We start from the raw sequence: 8,707 nt of genomic DNA on the forward strand, positions 1-8,707 counted from the left end.
TTCATAGTGCTTATCCTGAATGCATCGTTTTCTTTTTTAATGCGTGCTTGCTTATTTATTTATTTATTTATTTATGTAATTATTTAATTTTATTTGAAAGGCAGAGAGAGAAAAAGAGACCTTCCATCCTTTGATGCCTACAGCAGCTGGGGCCAGATTCAGATGAAGCCAGGAGCCGGAAACTCCACGTGGGTCTCCCAGAAGGGTGGCAGGGCTCAGGTCGTGAGCCATCATCCACTGCTTCCCAGGGCGTCATGAGTAGGAGGCTGGGTGGGAAGCAGGCCGACGTGGATTCTATCTCAGGCACTCTGATGTGGGATGCACACTAAACCTGCTGCACCATAAAACCCACCCCAAATGTATAACGTTCTTATTCCTAGTTTTTTCCCACCGATCACACAATTATTTTTTTTTTTTTTTGACAGGCAGAGTGGACAGTGAGAGAGAGACAGAGAGGAAGGTCTTCCTTTTGCCGTTGGTTCACCCTCCAATGGCCGCCGCGGTAGCGTGCTGCGGCCGGCGCACCGCGCTGTTCCGATGGCAGGAGCCAGGTGCTTATCCTGGTCTCCCAAGCAGGTGCAGGGCCCAAACACTTGGGCCATCCTCCACTGCACTCCCTGGCCACAGCAGAGAGCTGGCCTGGAAGAGGGGCAACCGGGACAGGATCGGTGCCCCGACCGGGACTAGAACCCAGTGTGCCGGCGCCGCAAGGCGGAGGATTAGCCTGTTGAGCCACGGCGCCGGCCCACACAATTATTTATCAAGTGTCCACCATACGCCAAGTGCTGCATGACACAACTCCAACCTCCTTCCGTCGTTCACTGCTGGCGAACTCGCCCGCCCTGAAACGGTCCTCAGATGGCCTCTGGGCCGGGTGCTGCCCTGGTCTCCTCCACCTTTCTCCTGGCTCCTTCTCTGATGCTGTCCTTGAACATCGATGTAACAATGTTCTCCTGCAGGCAGCGCACCCACAAAGCCAGAGCGCAAGCCCGAGCTCCTGTCACGCATCTTCCCATTCCCCACCTGGGTGATCTGCCAGAGCCCCAGGAGGGCTGCCAGCTCAGCCAGCAACTTTCCACCTGCTCGCCTGTGACCCTGCCCCGTGCCCCGTGCTCCGTGCTCCGGCATTCGACAAGGCCTCCACTCATTGCCTCTGTGGCTCCCCTGGCCCCGACCGTCCCGCGTCTACAAGTGTCACCATCGGCTTTCCTGCCCGTACCGCTTCCGAAACCCATCGTCTTTTGATGCCTGTATCCCATGTGGCATCTTCTGTGCTTGGCCTCCAGCCGTCACTCACCTTTGATGGCCCTACTTGCTTGCCTCTTTTCCTTGTTCCTGGCAGTCTCTGTGCCTGGACTGCCCCACCCCAGCCCTCACCTCTGCACGTCCAATGCCCAGCTGAAGCCCCAGAGCACTCTGGGATTCCCTTAAAGCCCTGGCATAACAGAATCTGCAACCAGGAAAAAACCCAAGAGGCAAGCATCTGGCCTTGCAGCTAATACGATGGGTAGGACGCCCCCACCCACAGGGAGGATCTGGGTTCAGTACCCAGCTCCGCTCCTCTCTCCAACTTCCTGCTAGTGTGGACCCTGGCGGGCAGTGGCGAGGACTCGGGCCTGCGTGGGTTCCTGACATCCACCACGGAGATCTAGACGCAGTTCCCAGCTTTCAGATTCAGCCCTAGCCAGGGGCCAATTTGGGCATTTGGGGGCGTGAACCAAAGACGGGAGCTCTCTTGCTGTCTCCTTCTGCCTCTGAAATAAAATTTTAAAAAGAAAATTAAAGGGGCCAGCGTTGTGGCTTAGTGGGTTAAGCTGCCACCCACAACACCAGCATCCCATATTCAATTCAGTTCAATTCCTGGCTGCTCCACTTCCACTCCAGCTCCCTGCTAATGTGCCTGGGAAGATGACAGAAGACGGCCCAAGTGCTTGAGGCCCTGCACCCTCCTGGGAGACCTGGAAGAAGCTCCAGGCTCCTGGCTTCCACCTGTCCCAGCCCTGGCCGTTGTGACCATTTGGGGAGTGAACCAAGGGATGGAAAATTTCTCTCTGTCTCTCCTTCTGTCTTTGAATTCTACCTTTCAACTAAATAATAAATAAATCTTTTTTTAAAAAAAAAATTAAAAAGTTAAATCCTGGTTTCACCATCACTATCTCCATCCCTGATAGTGGAAGGGAGAATTCGCCTCCCCTGCCCCCGTTCTCCATGGGTCTGCAGCATGGAGCTCTCTGACGCTCCATTAAGCACAGTGTTTCTCCTAGATTTGATGTTTGTGAGTTTTCATTTAATTAATTTCGTAACACATCTGTTTTAGCAGAAAAATAGTTCACATTGTCATGAAGAGAGAAACAGGCACAGTACAATTTAAGAGTGTGAGTATTCGACCGGCGCCGTGGCTTAACAGGCTAATCCTCCGCCTTGCGGCGCCGGCACACCGGGTTCTAGTCCCGGTTGGGGCGCCGGATTCTATCCCGGTTGCCCTTCTTCCAGGCCAGCTCTCTGCTATGGCCCGGGAGTGCAGTGGAGGATGGCCCAGGTCCTTGGGCCCTGCACCTGCTTGGGAGACCAGGAGAAGCACCTGGCTCCTGGCTTCGGATCAGCGAGATGCGCCGGCTGCAGCGGCCACTGGAGGGTGAACCAACGGCAAAAAGGAAGACCTTTCTCTCTGTCTCTCTCTCTCACTATCCATTCTTCCTGTCCAAAAAAAAAAAAAAGTGTGAGTATTCAGCAACTCATTACCTACACAGCACTAGACCCACCCCAAACGGTGCAGGGCTCCACCAGGGGCCAGGAAGGGGAAATCTTCACAGCACACTACAGGAAGCAAGACGAAGAAAATGCTTGACTGGCTAACGGGGTAAGTCCCGTGAGAAGTGAGTTGGGGGATGTGCACCATCTCTAGTTGGAGGTCTGGTCTGGCCAGCTTCAGTTTTGTTTTACTGCCCACGCTGAGCTGAGCTGCTGTTTGCTTGTATAGGAACCCGAGGTGCTGGACTGGCTCAGCCTCCTAGCTCTCCAACTATTTTTAACATTATTTACCAGTGATACAGCCCTATAAAGCTGTGGCCGCCATGGCTAGCCTTGTTCCACCCAGTGCACCGCTGTGTTCACACCTGACTGGCACATTGCACAGACCTGGTCATGTCAGCCCGAGCAAGCCCCAGGCCCTCCGGAACATGGGATGTGGGTTCCCAAACATCGTCTCAGCGGCTGTGCCTAAAGCCCGCCCCTGCGGTGTTCTTACACGCTGGACCTTGTCTGAGCCTCCCAAGAACAACCAGTAAGGATCACTCTCCAGTTTTAAAGAGTTGGAAATGAGTTCAGAGGGTGAGTTGCTCTTGGTCTCAGCCTGGCCCAGCCCTGGCTCTTGTGGTCACTTGGGGAGCGAACCAGCTGTCTCCAGCTCTCTGCTTTGCAAATAAATGAATAAAAAATTTTTAATATCCAACCCATCATTGCATGCCATTTCAAACATCAAACCTGATATTTTTTTCAAACCTGATAGTACAGTTACAACCACAGAAGAAAGCTAAGGTGCTGAAAATATCTTATTAGGAAGTTTGTATTAGCTCAACTTTTAATGCTTTCCTTAACACTTTTATTGTTCAAAATCATATTGGGGTCCTCACGGTGGCATATTAGATAAAGCTGTCGCCTACAGTGCCAGCATCCCATATGGACACCGGTTCGAGTCCCGGCTGCTCCACTTCCAATCCAGCTCTCTGTCGTGGCCTGGGAAAGCAGTGGAAGATGGCCCGAGTCCTTGGGCCCCTGCACCCGCGTGGGAGACCCTGAAGAAGCTCCTGGTTCCTGGCTTTGGATCAGCCCAGCTCTGGCCATGTGGCCATTTGGGAAGTGAACCAACGGATGGAAGACCTCTCTCTCTCTCTCTGCCTCTCCTTCTCTTCTCTGTATAACTCTGACTTTCAAATAAATAAATAAATCTTTTTAAAAATCACATTATATAATATAAAGAAAATGTAATTTTTCTGCCAAATCTCAACCATAGTTATTTTCTATGTGTGCCATGACAAGGAAAAAGGGTGGGAGGCACTGGTCTTGTAAGTTTTAAAGTCAGTGTCTGCTTCATGCTTTTGGCCAGCCTCCAAAGGCAGTACTTGCAAGGAATAAGCAGTAAATGTTCTGTGAGCGAGCGAATGATTGACCAGATCTTCTGGATGGGGGAGAGCAACTGACAAGGCCAAAAAGCTGTGATAGCCAAAAGAATGTAGGCAAACCCACCCGCATGCATCTCAGCTGTCTGCTGGGTTCCTTCAGGTCAGGTGAATGACCCAAGGATTCTGCAGAGGTCAATGCTTTGAACTTGTCTAGCCTTGTGAAAGCTTGGAAATGACCTGCAGCAACTCCAGCTCAACAAGGCGACTGGCTGGGGGCTTTCTGGGACATTCCACCCACCCGGCTGCACCATCATTGCTGTCTGTGTCCCGGAGAGACAGTTACTTCTCATTAGGCTCCACCTCTTAAAGGTTCCACTGCCTCACACGTTACCCTCCTGGGGACCCAGCTTCCGGAAGGGCGTCTTTGGAGGAGAAACCACATCCAAACCAAGCAGAATACTTTCATCTGTAAAGTGACACTTTAACAGTGACACTTGTGCAGAGTATGGGAGGGAAGACTTTGTTCAGAACTGCAGCAGTAGGTACGGGGTGCAGCCAGGGGGTCTTGCAGTAAGAGAGATGGATTGGGCTCAACTCAACACAGTGTGACAAGTGGGAGTTTATCACCATGGGTCAGGCTGTGGGGGTCAGTGGATGGAAATGACCAGGAGGAAACACCAGGAGTATGGAGGATCCGGAGACCCTGACCAAGCAGGATTCTTGCTGGAGATAGGCCAGGGTGAGCCGACGGCATCTGGCGGATGGTGGAGGACCGAGAACTGGTTAGCTACCCAGGAGGATCAGGCATCTGGGCTGGGGAGTTCTTGTACCACTGACTTTGCTGAAGCTGGACTTTATAAACAAGTGCACCTATGGACCTGGAGAAGGTTCAGAAGGCTGCTAAAGTTGGGCCAAGCAGAGAATCTTTGCCACAGAGATTGTCAAAGACTGCCCCCCCCCCACTTCCATTCATCAAGGCTACAAAATTACACGTGGTACCACCTCCAAGAGTAACATCCTTTTTATGGCCGGTGCCGTGGCTCAACAGGCTAATCCTCCGCCTTAGCGGTGCCAGCACACCGGATTCTAGTCCCGGTCGGGGCACTGATCCTGTCCCGGTTGCCCCTCTTCCAGGCCAGCTCTCTGCTGTGGCCAGGGAGTGCTCCCTCTACTGTCCACTCTGCCTATCCAAAAAAAAAAAAAAGTGACATCCTTTTTAAATCTAGACAATAATAATGGGTACTGTGGGTTACCCACTCTGCTCAGCTCATCACGTGGTACAGGAAACTTGATTCTTTTTTTTTTTTTTTTTTTTTTTTGGCCAGGCAGTTAGACCATGAGAGAGAGAGAGAGAGAGACAGAGAGAAAGTTATAGACAGTGAGAGAGAGACAGAGAGAAAGGTCTTCCTTCCGTTGTTTCACCCCCCCAAATGGCCGCTACAGCTGGCGCTGCACCGATCCGAAGCCAGGAGCTGGGTACTTCCTCCCGGTCTCCCATGCGGGTGCAGGGACCCAAACTCTTGGGCCATCCTCCACTGCCCTCCCGGGCCACAGCAGAGAGCTGGACTGAAAGAGGAGCAACCGGTACTAGTACCCGGCACCCCAGCCGGGGACCAGAACCCGGGGTGCCAGCGCTGCAGGCAGAGGATTAGCCAAGCGAGCCACGGTGCCGGCCAATTCTTTTTTTTTTTTTTTTTAAGATTTTATATATTAATTTTAGAGGTAGAGTTACAGACAGTGAGAGGGAGAGATAGAGAGAAAGGTCTTCCGTCCGTTGGTTCACTCTCCAAATGGCTGCAACATCCGAAGCCAGGAGCCAGGTGCTTCTTCTGGATCTCCCACATGGGTGCAGGGGCCCAAGTGTCTGGGCCATCTTCTATTGCTTCCTCAGGCCACAGCAGAGAGCTGGATTGGAAGACAAGCAGCCGGGACTAGAACTGGCGCCCATATGAGATGCTGGCGCCGCAGGTAGAGGATTATTAACCTACTGTGATACAGCACTGGCCCCAAGGAAACTTGATTCTTTTGACCATTTTTTATCCAGGTGCCAGATAATTGGCCCTCTGTCTCTCTGCAGCAGGAAATGAACCCACCCAGTGAGTTCAAAGAGTTTCATTGTTTCACAGTCAAGCCAGCAGAGCCAGAACATTCTGCTTGACCATCTAACCAAGAAAGGGCGGAACATTCCGAAAAGGGTCAGCGCTCACCTTCAGTCATTCAACCGGCTGACACAGCTTCTTTTACAGTTATGACACGTCTTTCTTTTTTATTTTAACTCTTTGTTGTTAGGGAGTCATACAGAGAGCTCCCACACACGGGCCTGCTCCCCAAACACCTGTGATGGCAGGGTGACAGGTGCAAAGCCAGGAGCTGGAAACCCAACCACCAGAACCGTCACCACTGCCTTCCAGGGTCCGCGGGAAGCTGGAGTCAGGAGCCGGAGCCCCGAACTGAAGGCAGGCACCCCGTTAGGTTTTAGGATTTCAGCGTTAGAAGAAGGCAGGGGGCAGCTAGTCAAAGTAGCTAAGACTTTAGGGGGACAGGATAGGGGAAGGGAGTAGAGAGTGGGGCTGAGTCTGCTGGGACGGGGGCAGGGGCTGAAGCCAGGCGTCATTGTGTTGGAGCAGCAGGCAGTGCCCCTCCTTAAGCTGCTTGTTGGGGGAGATGCAGAGCACCACGTGGACCTTGATAAGGTGGGTGAGGGGTGCAGGAAGCTTCCTTGGTGAAATTCACAGGGTGTTGTCTTTTTTTTTTTTTTTTTTTGTCTTGGCTTTTGCAGGCATTTAGGGAATGAACTGGAGAATGAAGCTCACTCTGTCTCTGTCTCTCTCTCAGATCTTCTGGCTCTCAAAAACAAAACAAAACCAAAGGATGGGGTGCAGAGAGCTTCCGGGTTGGCGAATGTGTGGAGAGGCTGGCATTGTGGTGCAGCAGTTAAATCGCCGCTTGTACTGCCAACATCCCACATCTGAGTGCCGGTTCAAGTCCTGGTGGCTGCGCTTCTGATCCAGCTTCTTACCAGCGCAGCTGGGAAGGCAGTGGAGGATGCAACCAAGTTCTCAGGTCCCTGCCCCCCGGGGGGATGGAGTCCCTGGTTTCCGGCTTCTGCCTGGCCCGGATGCAGCTGTTATGGCCATTTGGTGAGTGACCGGTGGATGGAAGATTCTCTGCTTGGTGTCTCTTTCTCTGTCAAATAAATACATCATTTTAAGGGAAGCCGCAGCACAGATGGCCACGTGGGACTTGTCCCTGGTATCTGAGATGAGGACGGCCCTATGAAACGGAGCTGTGAAACCTGTGGGATCTGACGCGAGCCCCAGGGAGGTGCTGTCAGAATCGAGTTAAGTCACTGGTGTCTGCAGAGAATTGCAGAATGGCGTGGTGTGGACAAACCCACAAGCTAGGGGCACAGAGCATTCTGTGAGTAGGGAAGGAAACAGTCTCCTCTTCCAGACTTCTTCTTCTCTCTTGGTATTGCCCTTTGCTTTCCTCCTCCTAAAATGCTCAATTTTCCTTTAAAAATATTTTTTTTCTGATTACAAAAGTAATACATGTGCAATGTACCAAGGGAATGTCCACCATAGCCTGCTCCTACCCAGTCAGTTGCATTTCAATGCATATGAGACTTCTTAAAAACAAAACAAAACAAAACTGTGCCTTATCCTATATAAATTGATTGGCAACTTTATTTTTTTCACTGTAAAATACCTTGGAAATCCTTAAGATAAGCTTTTTTTAAAAAAAAAATAAGATTTATTTGAAAGACAGTTACAGAGAGGTAGAGACACACAGTCTTCATCCACTGGTTCATTCCCCAAATGCTGCAATGGCTGGAGCTGAGCTGATCCGAAGCCAGGAGCCAGGAGCTTCTTCCAGGTCTTCCATGTGGGTGCAGGGGCCTAAAAACGTGGGCCATCCTCCACTGCTTTCCCAGGTGCATTAGCAGGGAGATAGACTGGAAGTGGGGCAGCCAGGACTTGAACTGTTGCCCATATAGGATGCTGGCACTGCAGGCCAGGGCCTTAACCCACTGGCACCACAGTACCGGCCCCAAGATAAGCTATTTAAGAAAGCTTTCTTCAGATGTAATATACATACCACAAAATTCATTGTTTTTTATTTTCATTTGAGATGCAGAGAGACTGAGACACACACACACACACAAAGAAAGAGACAGAGAACCTCCAACCTCTGGTTTACTCCAAATTCTTGCAATAGCCAGGGCTATACCAGGCCAAAGTTGAGAGCTAGGAACTCAATCCTGGCCTCCAGCAGGGGTGAGCCATCAACCACTGCCCCCCAAGTTGCACATTAGCAGAGAGCTGGAATCAGAAGCTGCCCTAAGGCGCTAACCCAGACATTCTGATGTGGGATGTAGCCATCCCAAATGGTGCCTTAACCACTACACCGAATGCCCACTACCACTCACTTTGTAAAGATTTGTATTTATTTGAAGGGCAGAGAGACAGAAACAGAAAAATCCCACCCACTGGTTGACGCCTCAAATGACCACCACTGCTAGGGCTGAGCCAGGAGCTCAATCCAAATCCCCCTCACAGGTGACAGGTAACCAATGACCTGAGTCC

The sequence above is a fragment of the Lepus europaeus genome, chromosome 5 (genome assembly GCF_033115175.1).
Source record: "Lepus europaeus isolate LE1 chromosome 5, mLepTim1.pri, whole genome shotgun sequence".
Taxonomy (NCBI): Eukaryota; Metazoa; Chordata; class Mammalia; order Lagomorpha; family Leporidae; genus Lepus; species Lepus europaeus.